Source organism: Xyrauchen texanus, chromosome 45 (genome assembly GCF_025860055.1).
Source record: "Xyrauchen texanus isolate HMW12.3.18 chromosome 45, RBS_HiC_50CHRs, whole genome shotgun sequence".
In the NCBI taxonomy this organism is placed as follows: domain Eukaryota; kingdom Metazoa; phylum Chordata; class Actinopteri; order Cypriniformes; family Catostomidae; genus Xyrauchen; species Xyrauchen texanus.
In genome coordinates this window covers 23,673,359-23,697,513 of record NC_068320.1, presented here as the reverse complement: position 1 = coordinate 23,697,513, position 24,155 = coordinate 23,673,359, and the positions used below count along the sequence as shown (strand labels likewise).

General features: G+C 38.0%; 1 long non-coding RNA gene across 1 annotated transcript; it reads right to left on the bottom strand.

Annotated features, from left to right (window-relative positions):
• Positions 1-4,151: 4,151 nt before the first annotated feature.
• Positions 4,152-5,258, bottom strand: LOC127637773 (uncharacterized). The gene is made up of 4 exons (XR_007969775.1): positions 5,163-5,258; positions 4,733-4,815; positions 4,439-4,512; positions 4,152-4,281 (listed from the first exon to the last, which is right to left on the bottom strand). It is a non-coding gene; the product is annotated as an uncharacterized LOC127637773 (long non-coding RNA).
• Positions 5,259-24,155: the final 18,897 nt, after the last annotated feature.

Here is a 24,155-nt window from a genome sequence, read left to right as displayed (position 1 = left end):
AAGACTAATGACAGTGAACAATGTGCATCAACCACTCCTCTCTATGAGCTTTAGAAGTTTAAGAATAGGAAACACAACCTCCTTTGTCTTATCTTAACATGCATTATTAAGTTAACACCCAACACTTGGATGACAACACTTTGCCATTTAATACAAATGTTTGTGTTGGAAAATTAAGGAATCTACACGGAGTCTCCTTGTGCCAGGAAAACCTTCATGAGAAGGGAGTGGTTGAAATCATTAATCTGATAAGTGATTATGCGCAACTTATTCAAGCTCTGTCTTGCAAAAATACCTACTTTACATATAAATTATTTGCCTATTGTTTGCTATCAAGGCTATGAGAGATAAAGGGAGAGACATTTACTTTGATGCCAATACAGAATAGTCTGGCAGGTGAAAGGATGGTACCTTCCTCCTATAAATCTGATTCAATGCCATAACAGCCTATGATCATTCTAATCTCTTAAAATATGTGCGTGGTAAAGGTGAAAGGAAATTAAATAAAGGCCAGTATCTTGTCATTATTTACGCACCTCATGTTGTTCCAAACCCATTTGAGTTTTTTTCTTCTGTTGAATGCAATAGGATATACAGTAAATCACACAATATTTTTCATTTTCTTTCTGAAAATTCCCACCACATCTCAAATTCTGTTTTGTGTTTAATTCTGTGGTGGAAATGGAATAGCCGACTCCTTTTTCTTGCTAAGGATAAAGGCATAGATAACATTTTATGTATCCTATATACAAACAAATAAATAATATAAATGCATTTTGACTGGAAAAGAAGTATATAGTGTCCAATTTCAACTCTTTCAAAATCTGTGATTAATCGCAATTAACCACAAAAAGTATGTGAATAATTGCAATACAAATTTTAATCGACTGTGACTGACAGCACTAATATACATTTTATATATATATATATATATATATATATATATATATATATATATATATATATATATATATATATATATATACACACACACACACAGTATAGACTCACTGAACACTTTATTAGGAACACCTTAACACCTACTTATTCATATGATTATCTAATTGGCCAATCATGTGGCAGCAGTGCCATGCATAAAATCATGCAAATACGGGTCAGGAGCTTCATTTAAAGGGTAACTAAACCCTAAACCATCTTTTTTTAGTTCATGATCTGTAAGAATGGGGCTTTATTAGTACTGGTCATTGATTCAAGTAATTTTTTTTGACATTTGTGTATAAAGTGTTTTAATTCTACAATATACACTCACCTAAAGGATTATTAGGAACACCATACTAATACTGTGTTTGACCCCCTTGCGCCTTCAGAACTGCCTTAATTCTACGTGGCATTGATTCAACAAGGTGCTGAAAGCATTCTTTAGAAATGTTGATAGGATAGCATCTTGCAGTTGATGGAGATTTGTGGGATGCACATCCAGGGCACGAAGCTCCCGTTCCACCACATCCCAAAGATGCTATATTGGGTTGAGATCTGGTGACTGTGGGGGCCATTTTAGTACAGTGAACTCATTGTCATGTTCAAGAAACCAATTTGAAATGATTCGAGCTTTGTGACATAGTGCATTATCCTGCTGGAAGTAGCCATCAGAGGATGGGTACATGGTGGCCATAAAGGGATGGACATGGTCAGAAACAATGCTCAGGTAGGTCGTGGCATTTAAACGATGCCCAATTGGCACTAAGGGGCCTAAAGTGTGCCAAGAAAACATCCCCCACACCATTACACCACCACCACCAGCCTGCACAGTGGTAACAAGGCATGATGGATCCATGTTCTCATTCTGTTTACGCCAAATTCTGACTCTACCATCTGAATGTCTCAACAGATATCGAGACTCATCAGACCAGGCAACATTTTTCCAGTCTTCAACTTTCCAATTTTGGTGAGTTCTTGCAAATTGTAACCTCTTTTTCCTATTTGTAGTGGAGATGAGTGGTACCCGGTGGGGTCTTCTGCTGTTGTAGCCCATCCGCCTCAAGGTTGTGTGTGTTGTGGCTTCACAAATGCTTTGCTGCATACCTCGGTTGTAACGAGTGGTTATTTCAGGCAAAGTTGCTCTTCTGTCAGCTTGAATCAGTCGGCCCATTCTCCTCTGACCTCTAGCATCAACAAGGCATTTTCAGCCCACAGGACTGCCGCGATACTGGATGTTTTTCCCTTTTCACACCATTCTTTGTAAACCCTAGAAATGGTTGTGCGTGAAAATCCCAGTAACTGAGCAGATTGTGAAATACTCAGACCTGACACCAACAACCATATCACGCTCAAAATTGCTTAAATCACCTTTCTTTCCCATTCTGACATTCAGTTTGGAGTTCAGGAGATTGTCTTGACCAGGGCCACACCCCTAAATGCATTGATGCAACTGCCATGTGATTGGTTGATTAGATAATTGCATTAATGAGAAATTGAACAGGTGTTCCTAATAATCCTTTAGGTGAGTGTATGGTGTAAAAACGTCTGAGTGCTGCCCTCTTCAGGTTGAACGGTGGCTACTGCAGTTGAATTTTCCTATTGGCTGTTTGCGGTACTTCGTGACGTAACCGGTGACAGCTGACGTAAGCAGGTTCCAGCTCATCACGCCCTTGGTACCAGCTTGGTACGAGCTACCACGCCCATGGCAGTATAAAAACCATCTCGTTTCGTCAAAACCACTGTAGCGAGTCAGGAGTTGGAATTGCGAGTATTGAAAACGATCAGGATAGAGTATTTTAGCATCTATTTAGCATAGCATTTATATAGTTATTTAGATTATTTAGTGTAGTCTAGGTAGTTAATTAGCATATTTGTTAGTGTAGTATTGTTAGTAGCATAGTATTGCGTCAGTTAGGATAGCTTCAAGTTAGCGTAGATTATCTGTATTTAGTACAGTGGTCAGGATGGTACGTAGGTGTAGTGTTGCCGGTTGCAACAGCACTGCTGGACTGCATAGTTTTCCAGCAGACTTGGAAATGAGGCGCCAGTGGTTACATGTCCTTGGCCTGGAAGACCACGAGTTCCCGCCTAGAGCTGTAGGAGTGTGCAAACTGCATTTTACGCGGGATTGCTTCTCGGAGGTGGAAATGGGCTTCTCCAAACAGCTCGTGCTGAAAAGCGACGCAGTGCCAAACGCTGCTCCTCCTGCATGGACTCCACCACCGCAGCGGCGTCTTGAGGTGAGTGATCATATATATTTGAATCACAATTTATGGTTAGGCTAAAGTTAATCCTCTGGGGTAGACAAACGCGCCGGCGCATTTGCTGGATTTTTTCACATAGCGGCAAAATATGAATATGCCTACAGAGCACGCGCTATTGACATCAACTCGATAAAACTCATCAGATTCATGTACATGTTGTCTTGCGACGGTGTGAGGAATAATAATAACATAATAGTAATACTCCTGGAGAAAGTTACCACTCCAGTCACTCTCCATTTTAGAGTCTGACAGCAGCTGTCAATTAATCCGTCACTACGGGTCTCAGGTGCACGCCCCCCCGCTCAGCCCAGCCCTCGTGTCGTCCCCTCTATCCCCGCTGGTGTCTGCCCACTTTTCCAGCATTTTTCAAATATTGCTAGTGGGTGGAGTCAGACTCTGAGCAGGGGTTAAGTTACCCTTTAATAATCAGAATGGGGGGAAAATTTGATCTTAGTCATTTCGACCGTGGCATGATTGTTGGTGCCAGATGGGCTGGTCACCTGGTTGAGTATTTCTGTAACTGCTGATCTCCTGGGATTTTCACACACAACAGTCTCTATAATTTACTCCGAATGGTGCAAAAACATATAATATCAATTTAGCCGCAGTTCTTCTGATGAAAACACCATGTTGATGTGAGAGGTCAACAGAGAATGGCCAGACTGGTTTGAGAAGACAGAAAGGCTATGTTAACTCAGATAACTACTCTGTATAATTGTAGTGAGCAGAATAGCATCTTAGAATGCACAATAAGTTGAAGCTTGAGGCAGATGGGCTATAACAGCAGATGACCACATCAGGCACTTTATTAGTACCATAGTGTTCCAAATAAAGTGTTCAGTAAGTGTAGTATATTCTTAAAGCATTTTGAAACATTGACATGCCAAGTGCAGAGAATAGAATTTATATCTCTCAGTATTTAAGACTGTAATAAATGTTGAGAGTAAATTCTGAACTTAAAAATCCCTCAGCTGTACATCAGTGCTTCTCCCTGACCCACTTTTCTTGACACTGCTCGGCTAAGCAAGGTGACTTTGAGCCAAGTTGTGTGGTGTTTCGATTTGTGCTCGGTGGAGTCCTAAAATCAAAAAAGATCAAACAGAACTTTCAGATCAACCTTCAGCCTCTGAGGTACAACAGCAGTGGCATAACACACTAAATATTAACCAGAGGGAGAACGAGTGGTTACATAAGTGCGTATATGTCAGACAGGTAGTCAGAGGTTAGTGCAATACCTATTTTGCTTCACATCCCCCTTCCCCTTAACTGAACATCCAGACTCTGTTTTTACAGTCTCTCCATCTGGTTTCTGTCAGTGTAAGTGAGAAGGAGAGGTTTGGATGTTTAATTCCACATGAATTGTCCAGAGAGTTAGTGCAACAAAGTTGGATTTAGGTGCCAATATATTTTCGGAATGTTAAATAATTTCCAGGTGGTAGCACTTGTACATTCTTTTCAGAGTTTTAGTGTAATTTTTTGAAGTGTAAAGACAAAATATAGTTCTGCTGATGAAGTGTGTCAAGTTCTACCTTCCTTCCTGATTTGTAGAGGGCATCTGCACAGGGGACAGTTTGGCTGACTGGCTAGTCTGGTGCAAGTTGGACTAGACAGCCTTAGGAATAAATATTTAAATGGTTTTAGTGTGATAAAACCACTTCCTAACCTTTTTGGTGTGAAGTTGCTATGATGATATAGCAATGTACCAACACAGTAACAATATAACCATTAAATAATAACCATTGGCTCCGTTAACTTCCTTTGCAAGGAAGTTAATGGAGCCAATGGAGGGATGTCAAAATTATAATTTCAGCTCAAACCTCAGTAAGCAAAAATGATGTGTACAGTAATGCATATACAATGGAAGTAGGACAAATATTGAAGTACACACTATTTCAAGAGTATCTAAATGTTAATTAAACGTGTTAGCATAAGACTAGTGGGATGAAATTGCTCACTAACCTTGTGTGTGCGCAAAGTTAAATCCAATTTTTCAACCCCTGTCATGACTATGTAAAACTCTAGGATTAGTATTACAATGCAATAGCCTTCACTCACTGTGTTGGAGCACAAAGTTGAGATTTAGCAATACAGAGTGTTTTTATGTGGGCATTTGCCGTGTTGTCACTGGAGGGCAATGTTACTTTTTGAGAGATCAATCCTAGAGACAGTGGGATGTCTCTTCTAAAACCACTAATCTACATTTCCTAGTCTTTGTGCCAGATCATTGGCATGAGATCAGTTGAGCACAAACGCATGAGTCAGCTTAACAGATTTTAACCGAACGTGATAAGCCAAAGTCAGGTGTCCACAGTCGCTTCAAATTCGTCTGACCAGTCGATGGTCTTTACTTCAACTCATCTGTGATAGAAGTTGTAATGTCCTATAGTGCAACATGCTAGCTGCAAACACAAATTGCAGCCATATCTCGGTGTGTTATCACATTACCGTATTGATTTTTAGATTGTAACATATGATTCCTAGAACTTCATGTGAGCTCTTTCCGTCGTCCTTGCTATGTTTAGGCTACCGTAGGTCATTAACTGTGAGGGAGGGTTTGATAAAATGGGACATTCGAATACTTGATGATCATTTACATTTACACATACCCATTTGGCAGACACTTTTATCCAAAGCGACTTACAGTGCACTTATTACAGGGACAATCCCCCTGGAGCAACCTGGAGTTAAGTGCCTTGCTCAAGGACACAATGGTGGTGGCTGTGGGAATCGAACCATCAACCTTCTAATCAGAATGATATACGCAAACTTGGAAAACATCCATTGCCAATTGAAAGTTGAAATGTATGTGTTCACACAGTCAATGGATCTGCAGCATAATAATTAGTGGTGTTTTTAAAGGAAAACATCAATATTACTATTGCTAAAACTCAGGGTTAGGGAAATGAATGACACTACAAATCATTTGACTGAGGAGATCTGATCTAAAATTTTTGACTGGCTGACAAGTAACTCTAACAGACAAAAAAAGATCTCATAGACTTAAACTGAAAAGGGGCTCTACATATAGAGACTAGAATATCATAGGGACATCGGGGTGGGCTCTTCTGACAGAACTTAACCACTCGGAACACAACTGCATAGTAACTTGCTAACATCTTACTTAGTAAATATTGTATTTACACATTAGGAATTATAGGAAAATAACTTGTAGCAAAGCATAGCGCAAGCAATGCAAGGTTGTGTGTAATGGAATTTCAAGGGAACACTCAGAAAAACCTACTGATTTACCCTGAAGTCGATTTTCCTGTCACCAAGACAAATTCCTTGTATGAGTAAGCATAAAAATATAAATGTACATGAGCCTCAAATTCATGATGTCACATAAGTGAAATTTAGCGCATTGAGCTGCATGGAGAAAATTACCCCATTGAAATCAAATGGCCTGAATAAGTGATTATTTTGTAACTCTCTGCTTTTTTCTCACAACAGTAAAAGCATGAAGCACATTCATGTGAATTTAAAATTCTTATTTAAAGTAATCAAACTATAGATTAGACTAAACTTAGGGACAAAAGTTGACTCAACTGTAACTCCGTCTGGACGCAGGACATTGCTTGAAAATTGGGACTATTCAAGTTTTAACGGGATGTCTGGTCATCCTATGTGCAGTACCCACCAGGCCAAAAGTTTTTTTATTTTTATTTTTTTAGCAGCTTTGACATTAATGTGTTTGTATTAAACCACATTAACAACAGAACCCTGTATGATAACTTCTGGGTGGGCAATAACAGTCATTTTGATAAGCGCAGTAGCGTACGCTAGGGTATAAAAACCAGATAACACAAGAGTTCAGCTTTGGGTTATTCATTGTTTGTTCAGTTCTGCAATAATGGCTATTTAAACTCAACTCAGGCCCATTATTAAATATCACTGCACAAGCAAATGGGAAACACACTCATGAAAGAATGTGCATTGGGGAGAGGTTGACCACAAAATGTTTAGATTCAAATGTAAGATTTCACAGGCAAGTGTTTGGCCTTTCTTTTGTGTTTAGTTTGGAGTAACCACAGGTAAACAGGTGTGTTTGACCTAATGCTCTGAAGTAATTGTTACATGTGGAAAATCTGACTGCCATAAAATCAATCACATGACCTACCACCTTCATCCATGGCCAAATATTTGCTGTGCCAGGCCCTCTGGCCTTAATGGCCCAGTGTTGTTCTAACAGACGTGGGCAATGTGGCGTGTTTGAGGTCCATTACTGCCATTATAATGGCGTGTGTCTCCAATGAGATCAGTACACCATCAGTAATCTGGCTCCATTTGTCTGTCTCTCTCTCTTATAACACACTACACACTGTACATATCATATTCACAAGATATGGCAGTATCACAAGTGTTGTTGTGTATTGTTTCTGATAAAGTGATAGTTTATCCAACAACTAGATAGGTAAATTTTGTCAAGACAAACTTTCATTTTGGCTTAAAAAGCCTTTATTAAAAAGTTGAATTGCTTGAAGTTTTAAGATTTTACCATATAAAATGATGGATGGATGGATGGATGGATGGATGGATGGATGGATGGATGGATGGATCTTTTGAATAATCCGTTACAGGGAAACCATAGATCAGATCAGTTAGAAAAGTCATAGCAACCAAGATCAGAACAGTCTGAAGGTCTGTGCCAAATTTGGTGGGTGTAGCTTAAAACTCTAGAAGGAATTGCAATTGGAAATGTTGTAAATAATAAGCTTAAAGTGTAGAACAGTATATTGGCTTTTTTTATACATTAATCCACATTTGTGTTGGTTTCTGCTGAGTCTTGAACTAAAGGGCTTCAACAAACAATCATTAGTGATTATGTTTTAATTAATATTTGGTCCATGATAATACTTAAACTTGGCCCGGAAAACCAACCCATTCTTTTTATTGTCGTCTGAACCAAGGCTTTCTGAAAAATCATGTTTTTGCGGGAGGGGGACGACGTTCACCTCTCAAAGTGCTCTGCTGTGTCTTTGTACGAATCCCAAGAAAAACAAAATGTATCATTTCAAACACCTTCTCAGTCTCCAAAAACTTACAACATCAGGATCTATGAGCTTATGTTTTTTTAGCTAAATGGCTTAGTTGGCATCAAACCTCACATTTGCGCTCATCTATCAAAACTCTTAAAATGATAATTTGTGCAATTTGAGCAATTAGTTAATCGTTAGTATGGTCATGAAAAACAAATTATAAAAGAATAATGTACATGTATTCTTCTCATTTTTAATGTCCATACTAATGATTTATTGAGGGTCATATATTCAGAGTTACTGCTCCTCATCCAAAAAATATTTTTGAACAAATCTCTACAATACAAGTGCCAAAGCAACTTAGAACCAATTTCAAATAAGGATTCATCTATTTTCAAGTAGAAAATCCTAAAAGCTTGTATGTGAAAAGCAGAGGAAATTTTGACTCTCTCAGAGGGGAAGGTTTCATCTCTTCAACAGTTTCAACCGCATATATATTTAAGGAAAGCAAAAGATTTTTGTATGACCAGGAAAGCTTTTCCACAGGAAGAGCAACACACACACAATCATACACACACAAACTCTTTGCCTTCAAATGAGGCAGGAGGACAAACTCTAAACCACACCTTCTAAGAACTCTTCCTTTGATTTTCTAACGTCTTTTCATTTTTTGTCCTCCGTTACTGGACAATGAGGTGATTATTGTCACATACACACACACACACACACACACACACTCCTTATTACATCATGATTCCAAATGTCAAAACCAAAGATGGTGTAATACATAGAGGACATTTTTAAGGGGAAGTTCACTGTTCACTGTATTTTTCTTTCATAACGCAATAACTGAAATATCAACGTGTTAAATTTGAATTTGGATGGAGCCACAGAGCAAAACAAAAACAATATATTTGTATATGCTACATTTTGTATAGTAGTAACATGTGAGCGGTGACTCACCACCTTGATGCCAGAGTGTTGTTATGTAGTTGTTAAGGTTTTATGGGGATAAGGAGTTCTAGCGAATCTCCAACTCCATGTATGAGCCATAGTAATAGTGATGCTTGCCTTAGCAAACCCCACTAACACATTAATTGCTAAAAATATAAAGATTTCAGAAATACTGAACACGGGAGAGATTGAGAGAAAAGGGTGTTGTGTGTGTGTGTGTGTGTGTAGGGCTGTGTGTCCTGCTGTAATTGTGTGTAACTGTGGATAGGAAAATAAATTCAGAGCCATATTTGCCAGAGTGGAACTCACAAACACACAAAACACACCACAGCAGCACTACGTGGAGATGCCACAGCTATAAATGGAAGATGAGATCCTAAGGCAGAGAAGCTAAGAGAGGGGGTGGGGGTGGGGGGTGCCTCCATAGTAAGATTTTCAAGGAAATTCTGCAGAATTATGCAGACTGAATTGAAACACTCTTTGGTGTAATCTGATTACAAAGTACTTAGTTACTTTGATACAATTAGGTTTTAGTCCAAATATTGTAATGAATTTCATATGACATAGTTGTAACCAGATTAGAGTTACTGACTTTCAATTAAATTAATTACATTTTAGGGTGCATGGAGTAATTTTTCATGCATGTCATCTTGGACTTACACTGACACCTAGAGGCGTGGATGCAGCATCATTCAAACGCAAACGTTTTTAGTTACCGATGCCATTGTAAAAATACTGAGTGCACCTTGAAGTACATTCCTTGGGTTACACATTTCTAAAATAAAATTCTTTATGAGAAATACATTTGAAATGGGAATTACTCATGCCGTTCATATTGTCTGTCTGTCTGTTTCTGTGACAGATGAAGAAACATGTGGTGGTGAGTGTATGACTGTAGTGTGACAAACAATCACACAAGGGTTGGGGCATTTGAAGAATTTCAGAAAGGACGGGTGTTTCAGTTCTGTAGGACTTTCAGTGAAAACTGAATATTCAAAATTTGCACATCAGTAACGAGACATACAAGAACCAATGACATGAGAACTGTGGTGGAAGACTACATTACCAGTCAAAACTGACTGTGAATAATAAATAATGACAATTTGAAATTACATTAAGTGCATTGTGTGGATGTATGTACTACTTTTATAGTGCTTAATTTAGTTTAGACCTTGACAGCCATATGGACCTCATTGTGAATTCAGTGACAGTTGGTCGAAAGTTCATAAAATCAGTCTGTGTTTGCTGAAATTAAAATCACTGCCCCCAGTGGCCGAAGCAGGAAGTGTTTTTGAATGTATGGGCACATGTTAGCTCCAGTTTTAGGGTGAAATGACCACAGAGTGGTGCCAAAAGTGAGTTGTTTTTAGTTGTAAAAGATGTTATGCAGTCAACAGGAATGCATATTTTATTAACCATATACCCTTACCCAAACCTTAACCCTAAAATGAACTGTCAGTGGTGTAAAAATGCAATCTTTTAAAAAAGAGGGAAAAATAAACCTCTTAATCACGCACCTCAATGAATATGTGAATGCAACCAGAACTCTTGACTTTGAGGCTGCTGACGCAACGTGCTATCAGTAGCACCACGGGAAAAGGTAAACATTTGAATGAATAATTTCTGATGGGTGCTGGCGCTTTGCAGTAACTTGGAGTCGATGTCAGGGAACTAGAACATTCGGTAGCAACATGTTGACTTCCAGAGTGATCATGTTGTAACTGGACCTGGTCACCATTTACTTTCATTGTATGAAAAGAGCAGCATCAACATTCCACAAAACTTTTCCATTTGTGTTCTACAGAAGGAAGAAAATCACACCGGATTGGAATGACATTTCACATGAATGTAGACACACTGTGACATCTATACACACTTTTTCCCTACTTATACCCTATTTCTTTGCCTCTCTGTTACACTTTCACCCTCTTCTCTCTCTATCCCTGCTCTCTCTCATTCAGAGTATTTTGAACAACATATGAGTCAGGCCACTTTTACCCAATGCACACAAACATACACTGTGATTGTCTGCCAGAGGTTATAACTCACCTTCATGTTGTCCAGCCATCCCACTTCAACCCCAGTCTATGGTTCCAAAGGTCTGCCAAACCTCTGAAAGTGCGGGTTGGGCCATCCGGACCATCCGGACCATGGAGGGGGGCTGGGGTGAGACCCATCCAGAGGCCTCTCATAGCAGACATGGTTGAAGCATCTGCAGGGTCATGTTACAGCCAGGAACTCTTGGCCCCCTGTATAGCCCTGTCATTTTTCCATTTCTGAAGCTCATGGTGATGACATTGGCTCCTCGTGTAGCACAAAAATGGTCACAGGTTCGTAAGGTGAGAAGAGAGGACTGTGATGAAGGGAGATGAAAGGGAAAGTTTTTCGTGAAGAGAGTTATGTATTCACATTTTTCGTGAGTGTCAGCGTGACAGTAAGTCAAAGCTACACACACATACTTCATCACAAATCAAAGAATAGCACAGCACTTCAAATACTTTGCTGCATGAATCTGTGTGCATATGATTGCCTGAATTCGTGTTTATACAGTATGTGCATCTCTGGGACTTTTCACCAAGACCTGGTACAGAAAAATATACAGTTTTTAGTAACATTACAAAGTAAGTTCAGTAACATTTTAAAATGTTCTAGAAACCATTCTCAAGATAAAACAAACCCAAGACAAGATATGCAGTTGAGGTATTTAGAACTGTGAAAAGTATTTTCAAATATGTCTTATTTATGCAAGTTATACAAAATGTTGTGCAAGTGCAGTAAAAGTACTTACCAGGTTTTATTAAGCCTTCTATTACAGTATGTTCGGGTAATTTTTAACCCCTTTACATTGAAACCGTGAAAATTATTTTGTATTTTATCAAAACGCCTTTGGATTCTCTACAATAATAAAATGTAATTGTATGTCAATGCAATGTCAGGGTGTTTTGAATGATCACTAGGTGGTCGCTTGTGCATTACTAAATGGTTGCTTACTAACCCAAGACAAAAGAGACCATTCCAAAGTCTCTATGAAATCCTGATCCCTTGATGGTGGGGACCCTTTTAATGGAAGTCTATGGGATTTTTGCTAATTTCTCATCTAACCGGGAGAAATATTCTGAAATATAATCCATCAATTCAACACCTTATCCTTGAGTAATCATGCTAAATTGATAATGTGGTACTAGAAAATCATTTGCCATTATATTAAACACAGTTGAAAGCTATTTTGTTCGTTAAATGAAGCTTAACATTGTCTTTGTGTTTGAGTTACCACAGTATGCAATAGACTGCATGTCTTAAGGTCAATATTAGGACATCCATGGCAAAAAAGAAACGGCTGTTTCTAGAAACTTGTCAGTTAATCATTGTTTTGAGGAATGAAGGCTATACAATGCTTGAAAACTGAAGATTTCATACAAAGGTGTAACTACAGTCTTCAAAGACAAAGGACAACTGGCTCTAACAAGGACAGAAAGAGATGTACAACTAAACAAGAGGATAAGTACATCAGAGTCTCTAGTTTGAGAAATAGACGCCTCACATGTCCTCCGCTGACAGCTTCATTGAATTCTACCCGCTCAACACCAGTTTCATGTACAACAGTAAAGAGAAGACTCAGGAGGCCTTATGGGAAGAATTGCAAGAAAAATACACTTTTGAAACAGAAAAACAAAAATAAATGTTTAGAGTGGACAGAGAAACACAGACATTGGACAACAGATAATTGGAAAAGAGTGTTACGGATCTTAACCCCATTGAGCTTTTGTGGGATCAGCTAGACTGCAAGGTGCGTGAGAAGTGCCCGACAAGACAGTCACATGTATGAAAAGTGCTACAGGAAGTGTGTGGTGAAAGGTCACCTGAGTATCTGGACAAACTGACAGCTAGAATGCCGAGGATCTGCAAAGCTGTCATTGCTGCACATGGATGATTTTTTTTATGAGAACTCTTTGAAGTAGTTTAATTTTTTAATTAAAAAATGCAAATTGTAAAGGTAATTTTTCACGTTTTTAATATCCTGACTATACATTGTGATCAGTTGAATGCCACTTTGGTGAATTAAAGTACCAATTTCTTTCCTTAAGAGCAAAATCTGTACATTACTCCAAACTTTCAGGGTTCTACAGCTGGAGGGACAGGCTCTATCGCGTCCTTTTGCAGAAGGATTGCAATCTCTGCACTAGGGCAGCGGCTTTCTCGCCCTTCACCGAGGTGAAGCCTGGCAAAATGAATCGCATAGCTGAGTTGGATGATCCTGGCCATCCATTGCGATGGGTTGAGAGCGCTAGCCATGATGCCAAGCTCTGGGTGAGGGGAACCAAGGGGACAGTCGTATCTGACGTACCTGCGGGTGGGGCCTCGTGGCTGAGCAGAGCAGGAGATGCCACGTCGAGGAGCCTTGCGTCTCGATCTTGTGGCTGTGCCGAGGGGAACATCAAATGCCATGCCTGACGTGAATTGGCAGTGTCCGGTGATCATAACAATGACGCCGTAAACACAGAGTGTGTGAATGAGGAAACTGCTCTTTCTTTGAAAATGTGGATACCGCAGCCCCTCGGGCATACGGCAAAATCAGAGGCGGAGAGGTAGCGACCGCAACCAGGAACTAAACACAGACGGAAAGGCATCTTTAAAATGACGCTCTCCATCAGGGCCACTCTTTTAGAGAAAATATACTCTTTGCAAGAATATATACTATTTTAGGCTGTCGAAGCGCCCAGGGGCATTCTCTGCACTCAAACTGTGCACGAGGGGGAGAAACCGCTGTAATGCGCCATAAATCCAATAGCATGCAGAGGTGAATGTACCATATTTCAATGGACCGGCAGTGGAATTCAGCTCTCTGTGAATCAACTGCTCAGCTCCGAAGAAAAAATCTGAATGAGTGGTTGCAAGCCAGCTCCTTTTATACCTGTATGTCCGGGGGAGTGGCATACATTTTGCTTTACATTGTTTTTTTACAAATAGAGTGCTAGTAATGTCAAATCTTCAGATTTAATCATACTGTACATGACATATTTTGAATTCAGAATGGCGAATTACTTCAGAATGCGAAATTTCATAATTGATCTCTGCCCCTCATTCTCAGTTAATACAGCTCACAAAACATCACCAGGGGAATGTGCTAAAAACATCATAACAACATTTCGAAAATACATACTTGTTATGGCATGTAAAAAACTTAGGATTAATTTAAAAACTAGGGCCAACTTTCTCACAACTTAGTTTGTGACAACTCCCTCTTGCTTTAGTGATAAAGCAAGAGGGATAAACACACAAAGGGATTGTCAGTGAAAAAGTGCCACTGTAAGTGTTGACTGTTAAGGTTAGGGACTATGAGGCGCATAATCTGATATGATGTCTTACACTTCTGCAGTTCTGCACAGTCAAAGGTGCAGCAAACACGTCTGCATACTGGCCACCTCCTTCTAGTGTGTGTGTGTGAGAGAGAGAGAGGAGAGAGAGAGAGAGAGAGAGAGAGAGAGAGAGAGAGAGTAGCTCATATCAGAACAGGTGTCAAGGGCCAGACAACTATTAAACATACAAACAAGATTTATGTTTGTTAACGAAAATTGAAAATTCTGCAAAATCGAGCAGAATGGTATTTCCAATTTGCCAATTTCATACGCAAAGTGTTTAAAAGAAAAAAGTACCACAGTATCACCATGTTGTTGTTTTTTTGTTGTTGTTTTTTACTTTGACCACAATATTTATACATGACATTCCAAGATGCTTCAAATAATATCATGGTACTACAATAGTACATGTTAAAAAAAAAAACATGGTTGTGTCATGGTAATTTTTTATACATGACATGGTAATTTGGAAATACATGAATACTTGAATATGGTAATCATTCAACACCATGGTATATATAGAAGTTCATGGTATTACCATCTGACACATCACTGTACCATGGCACTAACATGGTACATACTGTACTTTTTTTGTAAGGGGTGGAACACATACAAACAAGATTTATTTTTGTATGAAACTTTAGCACCAACATGGTATTTGCCGATCACAAATTCTATACTTTTATCTGTATCAAGCGATTTTTAGAGTGTCACATGATTAAAGCAACAAATGAAATGGAGATCTGTGTGTGGTTTTTTAGCCTCAGTGTCTGCACTTGGAAGAAACTGGATACTTTTCACTCTCTGCACAGCTGATTGCATACCAACCCATTTCAAAGCGTTCAGATACAGGATGAACCCTGGCCGTCCACCAAAACAACACTTCATAACCTTTATAAACACACACACACAGATTAAAGCCTGTCAGTCAGCAATACAGCCATCAGGAAACAAAACGCTGCATCAAATTCTTGCAGTTGCAGTTTGACTCCACAAGCATGCATAAAATGTGTCTGACTGACTGATCGGTCTTCTCTTTAATCTGAAACATTTGATATTTCAAGCAACAGCTAACCGAATGAGTTTGCAGAGAAACAAGAGTTTATAATGGAATAGTTCACCCAAAAATAAATATTCTACTTGCGCTCATGTTGCTCGAAACATATTTTATTTTTCCATGGAACACAAAAGGAGTCATTTAGCATATTATCAGGCTGCAATTTTCCAAATAATGAAAGTGGATGGTGACTATGGCAGTCAAGCTCTATGAAGGAAGAAAAAGTAGCATAAAAGCACCATAAAAGTAGTAAAAGAAGGAGAAACTGCAAATTATTGCCTCTCACATGAATCTGGTTTCAAGCATCATGACATCAGTAAATGATGACAGAATTTATATTTTTCGGGTGAACTTTCCCTTTAAGGAATTACATTTTCCATTATATGTGTGTGATAACTTGAACTTTACAGACTGTGAGGAACAGCAGTAAAGCCCATTAGGGACAGCCAGTAAATTTCAAGTGGACATAGACTTCAGATTTACTTTTACAACCTTAGATTAAACACACATATACACAAACTGCAAAGTTCCTTTGTGTTAAGCAACACACTGTATATGGTATGGTATAAACATTCATACAGACCTGTGTGGGAGTGCCGTGTTGTGTATGTCTGATTTCACTGCGAGTATACATTAACATTCAACACACTTTTATGTGAACTCTGGCCATTCACTAAAACATCATTTTCCACTACAATATATAAATCAAAACTTGCAACAGATCTCTGAAACACCCTGAAAAATGATTTACTGTATCTCACTGACCACCCAAGCACAGAGCTGTATATAATATAACGTATGTTCACCTGTGATTTCTGGTAATAATAATAAGAATGTTGGGTGTGAAGCAACTGTGTCACCGCAGATACGTTCTGATAAGCTGGATCGCAGAACAAGTTTCCTTGCAGAAACATTTATTTCATGAAAAACACATTGGCATGATGGTGTATGAAAGTTGGGAGCAAAAACAAAACAATTAATAACTGAATGTGCCACTTGGATGCTTTAAATATTCCTGATGCTGACACAAAGTGCTGCTCAGTTAAGTTCTGACAGTCTTCATCTTGATCCATTTGGAAAAAAGCAATAAAGAAATCAAATATTCGTAAAAGCTGATTAAGGGCTTATTTGTGTGATTAATTAAATATTATTAGCAAAATCATTCCTGACAATGGATTGAAGCTCAAACTCAAAAGCTCTGATGGCTATACTATATTTGAGATCTTGGCAAAATACACACTGGGCCTAATCACAAATGTCAAAGGGGTTCAAACTCATATACAGTGTGTGTGTGTGTGTGTGTGTGTGTGTGTGTGTGTGTGTGTGTGTGTGTGGCCACCCACCCCCTTGTGTACTGTTCTGGCCTTCATAGGTGCTTGCTAACAGCACTTGCCCCTACAGTCTGTTAAGGCTAAATGGGGGATCTTTGTCTTTGTTTGTTTGTGTGTGTGTGTGTGTGTGTGTGTGTGTGTGTGTGTGTGTGTGTGTGTGTGTGTGTGTGTGTGTTTAGGAGTAGATTTTGGGGTGAAATGAAGAAATGAAAATTACATTTAGGACCATTAGGATTTTTTGCATTGTGACATTATTTCCAGAACATTTAAGCAAAATGTACACCATAATTCTCATCACAGCAATGAGTCCTGATTTTTTACTTGTACTATTCCCATTGTTTACAATAATGATTCTAATTACCATAATGTACATTTTCTTTTACTGTATTACAGTACTATAATATGATATATAAATTATTTACATTATTAACTCTTAAATGTATACCTACCATATTTAGTACTATATTAATGTAATAAATACTATTGATTCACATTCAAAATCACATTGATTTTCTGTGCACAGTGGTGAATTATTTGTATCCCATACACGTGTACGCATTCATATATTGTTACTTCTTACTCAAGGTGTCATTGTTGTTTCAGTGATTGACTTGATTTACATTTGAGATTGCTATTTGATGTAGAAACAACATGGGAGTAAACTATAGCAAGTGCAACACATGAACAGTATATGACTATTGTCATTTGGGTTTACTACTGAAATTATGAAAGTCTGTTTAGACACAACAAGTGCCTGAGAAAATACGTATGTGTTGCTTATGTGCAGATTATGTGTTATGTGTAACAGCCAGTTGCATCTCATGAAATTCCTGTGTGAAAATAATTAATCATGTTCTAGATTTGTTGCATTTTTTCTTTGATATATGAAAAATAAAACATCAATCTTTAATCTTTCTAATTGTCTTGAAAGTATTTTGACACTATCTGGGCATTTTGTAGATCCATTTGTGATAGATATACATGCCGGGTCTCTAAAGACCCAAAGATGTAAGAGAATTTGGTGAAATTCCCCATGCATTTAGGGGTTACTAGTTATATAATAATATATACTTTTTTCATGTTGGGGTAATGAAAACATTTTTCACATTGTAACAATGTCAATAATCTTCCTGACCCAAAACAATGCATCATTTCTGCATGCAAAATAGATTACTCATTTGTTTCTTTTGATTTTGGAGTAGAATAGTACCAGGACATTTTCTTGACATATTTTGTGAGAATCACCCAAAGATTGATGAAGCCTATTTGTAAGATTTTTTTTTTTGTAACATTATTTTCACTACAATTACGCCTATTTTCTCGCACACAAACCATCACAACACCTTTACACTTTCATGACTATTAAACTGCTTTCAGTCATCTTTAAAGAGAGAGCACCCAAACACAGAAACACTGAGATCAGCTCACCTCACGGAAGAAACACTAATCGTATGTCAATGATATTAACAGACTGGAATGAAGGATTAGAGGGAATATGTGTGGAATGCCTTAAACTGGTCTCTTAGCAACACTAGAGACTAATCACTCACTTAAACAGGAGAAGAAATGGAGACTCTATGCAAGACAACACCATGTGCTAATGAGTCCTGTACATACACAAAATGACATGCTGTAACTTTTCACGCAACTGTCTCTCAAATGCAACTTAATGTTGGTACAGTATTGGGTTACAACTTTATGCAAAATCAGGCTCCTGAAGCAAAACAAGTTGGAAATCACTGCTCAAAGCATGTTATTCTAGCATTATAAGATTTTGGGAGTCTCAACATTGCAAACATCACTGATACAATAAGCGAAACTGGAATGAAACAAAGAGGGATGCATGTGAGCCACGTGCAATACAGAGTGTTTATTTCAATGCAAATTATAGAATTTGCCTTTCTGTGTTTGTGTGTGTGGACAGCTGTGTGTTTAGTCTTGTGGATCTTGTTTGAAAGTCCGAAGGTTGTTTATAAATTTACGAAATGTGTGATTTAGTAAAAACTGCATGTTTATCTTTTGTGCAAGAAAGACTAGAAGGAGAAAGAGATTTGGAGAAAAAATCCAGTGTAAACAGGCCAAGTATAGCACTTTGTAGTACAGTATGCATTAAACACTTCTAATGACACACTTAAATATCATCAGTACAAGCTTGTCTCTACATTGGAGCAATTTCACAAATATGTTCTCTGCATACTAAATCACAAGGCAGCAAAATGCTCTCTCTTGCTCCCTTGAGAGTGTTCCATCAGTTTAATGCACAATAATGATTTTATTTTTTTCATGAAACTGATGGAAATATCCAAGTAAGCTTTTTTTGAGTAATACAGTGATTTATTTGCTAAACATGAAGGTGAAACATTTCAGGATTCATTTAAAAGAAAATCTGACCTATCTGATTTGCTATTAATATCTCAAAACAGATGGCTGCACTTCAGGACGAAAAAAAGTTTCCTTCTAATGAAACCTCTTGTTTGTTTTTAACACAGTATGATTGTGTGTTTCATGGGCCAGAAGATCAAACTCTGCTCATAACTCAAAGAATCAAATTAAGTTCACATTCGAAATGTGAATACGCCTCTGTATACAAACCTTTCATGAGCTCCAAGCAAACTTGAGCGAATTAAATACACATGCTTTCTGGAAACATTCTGAATCATGATTGTGACTGCTTTCCCTCAAACGTTTAAACATCAAACCTCTCAATCATAAAACTTAACACAATTACTGATTAAAAAATGTCACTCGGTCCATCTCAAGATGTTGTTTCTTTTCTCTGTAAATGATAACATGGAAGCATCTGTAAATATAGACTTATAGGACTGATGACTTAGTGGCAGTTGTGTGTGAAAATATACAAAATGTGTAAGTGAGTACGCACTGATTGATCTTATACTCACAAGCACGCACACGCACTGGTGTAAGACGTGTACTGATGAGTAATGATGCCGTCGGACAACTGTTCATGACAAAAGACACGTCTGTACTGTAGGGTGTGGACTGGCTCAAAGACGCAGACCTTGGTCACACTACACTGTTGGAAACGAGGGTAAATTCCAGTTTGTTTTCAGCGACATGACAATTTCACTTGGCACCAATTTATTACCGCTCGCTAAACAATAAAATCAAAGTGAAGTATGGCAAGAGTCAGTACTCTGCCTCTTTGATCTAGTTGTCAAAATGGAGTTGAACCTACATCGACATTCAAAATCCTTTCTAACTTCTTTGTGCCTAAAAATGTCAGTAGTTTTCCAGTATTATTTTGTTGGAAAAGGCTCAAAGTACCAGGACCGTTATCATCATCATAGACATTTGGGGACCCTAATATTAATATAGTAAGATATAGTGTTCAATATATATGAGTTCTCTCCAATTTGGAATGCCCAATTTCCAACACACTCTTAAGTCCTCGTGGTGGCGTAGTGACTCACTTCAATCCGGGTGGTGGAGGACGAATCTCAATTGCCTCCGTGTCTGAGAACGTCAATCTGCGCATCTTATAGTGTAGCTTGTTGAACGCGTTACCGTGGAGACATAGCGCTTGTGAAGGCTTCACGTCATCCAACGCGGCATCCACGCACACCCCACCGAGAGCGAACCACATTATGGTGACCACGAAGAGGTTACCCCATGTGACTCTACCCTCCCTAGCAACCGGGCCAATTTGGTTGCTTAGGAGACCTGGTTGGAGTCACTCAGCACTGGGATTCGAACTTCCGAACTCCAGGGGTGGTAGTCAACATCTTTGCTTGCTGAGCTACCTAGGCCTCCCTTTAATTGCAGATTCTTAAACTGTTACACCTAAATATGTCAGCACAGCCTTGCAAAAAAAAAATGTAAGTTAATCATTGTTTCAAACAACAAACCCTAAAGCACTATATCATTTCAACCAGGGCCGGATGTAAGGGGTTGCTGTTATCCCTATTCCTCCTCAAGCACAAGTGAAGCAAAGGGTCGAATTGGACCGTCATGCCACTAACCCTAACCCTTACCCTAATATACACGTTAAAGTGCATGACTTGTATGGCGATACATTTTAATGTTTGCATTACATAACCAACTGCATTTACAAGCTCATTCACAAGTCATCAAGTTGCATGGTCGCTCAACCAGCTATAGCATGTCAGTCGATAAGCTGTTATTTTGCTCCTGTTATAATGGCTATTGATAGTCTACTGAATGTTTGTTGAAACACTGTTTACTAGCTATAGCAAGCCAGCTGATAAGTCACTTATAGTCAGTTAAATATCTACTTGGGTCCATCAAAATAAAGTGTTACCATTAATTTTATCAATAATAAGTCATGGGGACAGAAATGGCACTGCTTCTCGAGATTAAGCCTCCACTCTGATTGGCAGAACTCAAGGTCTAAATTTCAAGGTCTGATGTCTTCAAGGTCTAAATCAAGCGATTTGCACCTGCAACCTTCCGGATCATGCCATTTAACTTTAAGTTAAACTAATGGAGTAAAGTCCACTGGTAGATCCAATACTGTGATGGTTTACACATGGAGAGACATGAACCTGCCTCCCAAAAATTCCTCCTCTAATCACAGATTAAGTCACTTACAACATTCTTGGGGTATTTAACTAGCCAAGCGGCCTGTAGGTGGGGGTTGAGGGGGGAGGTTGGGGTAGCAAGAGGATTATCTTATATTGTATAGGTAGTGTAAAGCTGCAGCACTTAAGTGCTTCACGTGGTCATATTATGTCAAACATAGTGGCTAATCTAGTGTGAGCGTAGCGCCACTCAGGCTAAAATCAGCTGTTTCAAAACAAACACTGCAAAGTTCCACAAACTGCTTTTAAACCTAAGCCTCATTAACACTGATCTACAGATGGCTGCCTTACTGATGATCACATGGACCTGTCAGCTCGGCTTTGGCTAGATGGATGGGAATTTTCTGGAATGAAATGGGCCAGCTTAACATTTGTATGTTTAATAGAGTTTAACAAACCAAATCATTCCTACATAATGTTAACTGAGACTGAGCTACCACATGGAGTACAAACATAGTTAAACATCTTAAAATAGAAATAAAAATGTTGTTGTTTTTAGGCCTCACATATACATTTACCTTCATTTTACTTAAAGGTAGCCTACAGTTTTACTAAAAAGACTTGTCTTGGGAAAAAAGTGCAATATATCAAGTTGTTGGGAAAACTATTCCGAAAGGTAAAAGGAGAATTAGCTATTATTCCAGGAACCCAAGCCATTCCAGCTATTATGGAATGAATATTTAAGGGATATTTCTCAGTCACAGGCTGTAGCGCTCATTAAATTATAATGTGAATGGTGATTTTTCATTGAATATAGTTTTAAGACGCAGTCTAATTTGACAATAAAGGAAAATATTGGAAATCAGAGGAAGGGACCTTGAGGAACACATGCAGGTCAGTACGAGTCTGTGATTTTGAACAGTTACTGAAAAGTTCAGTACAACAACAGGAAGCACGCTGACAAATGGGAAGAATACAATACAACACTGTACATTAATGGAATATTCAAAGTTCAAACATAAACCCTAATGGCCATAAACCCTAAAATGACAATTTAAAAACTAAACAGCTCAAGTAGTAAATAATGAATATAAGTGCTTTTATAAAATTATAACTTTGTCCTCCAAACCTAAAAATTGGCCCCATTCACTTCCATTATAAGTGCCTTTCTGTAACCTCGATTTTTGGGAAAGGAAGGACAAGTCCAAATAATTTTTTTGTGATAATCAACATGATGCCAAAAATGCTGTCAATTGAACTTAACTTTTATCGAACCCAGAATATTCCTTTAACTACTGATCCAACATACAGTATAATATAGAGCTGCTCTGGATTATCATCTTATTTATGACATCATACAAAATCTGTAATAAATAGCTGACAGATAACTAGAATTCAAATTTCAGCAGAATTAGAACATTCAGCATTCACAAAGTACTGGACCGACTTTTATATTAGGTGTCTTTAACTACTATGTACTTAAGCATTTAATACAATGTACTTATTATATATATGCATGTTTTTACATTGTACTTACATTTAAAGTACCTACATGTAATAACATCTGTAGTTACACTGTTAACCTCTAATCCCAAATTTAACCCTACCCCAACCCTTACCCTAAACTAAACCCAACCCTATCCGTACCTCAACCTCAGTAGCAGCAAATGTCAAACTTGTGAGAGTTTTGCAGAACATGTAGTTTCGTAATAAGTACATTGTATTGTATGTATTTTAATGTTAGTACATAGTAGGTAAAGACACCTAATATAAGGTGTTACAGTGTACTATTCATCACATATTAACATATTTAAATACATTCCATAGAATTCGTAATTCCAAAATCAGCACAGAAAATGCTATTCTATCGCAGACTTTGTCTGGGCTTTCTGAAAACTTTATAATTTGTGCGTAGGAGATAAATATTACTAATAATAAATACAAAACCCTTTGGCATCTAAAAAAACTCAACGAAACATAACAATATATGCGACATGGGATATATGAGGTCAAAACAATGAAAGAGTTTCCAAACAAAGTTTTATAGAAAAAGAGCTGTATAATTTGAAAATAAATATGTTTTACTACATTACACAGACACAAAAAAGATGTTAATATTTAACATATTTACAGGAAGTAAATAAATAATGTTTAAACTGAAAAACTCCAATCAAATCAGACCACATCGGAGCATAAACTTGTTAGAAATGATGACAGTAAATGTAAATGGTGGCGTGGGTTTGGCGGCCTATATTTACATTTGGCTGCTATATTGTTATTCAATACATATGTCACACTAACATCAAAACTGGTTCATCGACACATACTCACACATGCGCACATCCACACACAAACACTAGCCTCATCCGCACACAAAATCACATTTGCACAAATTGTTTGAGAACACACAGCACACACACATTTGCAGAAAGCGACAAAGTCAAGGCAGTTGGCAACATAACTCACTGATCAGCAATAGGAATGTTTCTCTGTTCAACTACGGAAAATAAAACACGAAAAGCTTTTTTCTCTAGGCAGTCGTGGAGATTTGCAATATTGTAGACAAAAAAAGGGAGAAGCGATTTATCTTACACTGCACATAAATAGGTCAAATTAAATACAAAGAAATTGAATACTGAAAATATTCTAAAAATAAACTCATAAATTACTGAACTGTTTGATGGAATAGATTTGGACTAAAATTCCAAGAAATACTGAATGACAATGAAAAACGTAAAGCATAATCGATATTTCAAATCTCCAGTAGTATGGAAGCAT